Here is a 434-nt window from a genome sequence, read left to right as displayed (position 1 = left end):
AACTCTCATCTTATTTAATAATGTATGCTACCGGTGTTAGCAGTTTTAGCACCTGTCAGTAGGTCCACTTAATGCAGGATTACTGACGAAATATGCCGCGGAGAATTTACTGTCCAAACCAAAGCAAACTGTTATGAGAACCACCTCGCACTCCCCAAAATGATGAATTAAAAAACCACAGCTAGCCCAAACTGTCTGGTGTAGCGACCCAACACCAGACAGTTTGGGCCGTTTTGACGCTGTTATGCCACAGTGATGTAATGACCCGGAAGGGCTCATCAGACACTTTGACGACAAGGAAACTATTATTATTTAATAGGCTTTGCTATGCAGTCAAATCAGTATGGGTTTATATTTATTTTATATTGAAAGATTAATAGTATTAACTAATTTTAGTATAAGAATAGTGAAAGTTGACTTTATCTATATTTTTT

Source organism: Thalassophryne amazonica, chromosome 3, assembly GCF_902500255.1.
Source record: "Thalassophryne amazonica chromosome 3, fThaAma1.1, whole genome shotgun sequence".
NCBI classification, from domain to species: Eukaryota; Metazoa; Chordata; class Actinopteri; order Batrachoidiformes; family Batrachoididae; genus Thalassophryne; species Thalassophryne amazonica.
Note: the sequence above shows the minus strand (reverse complement) of the source record.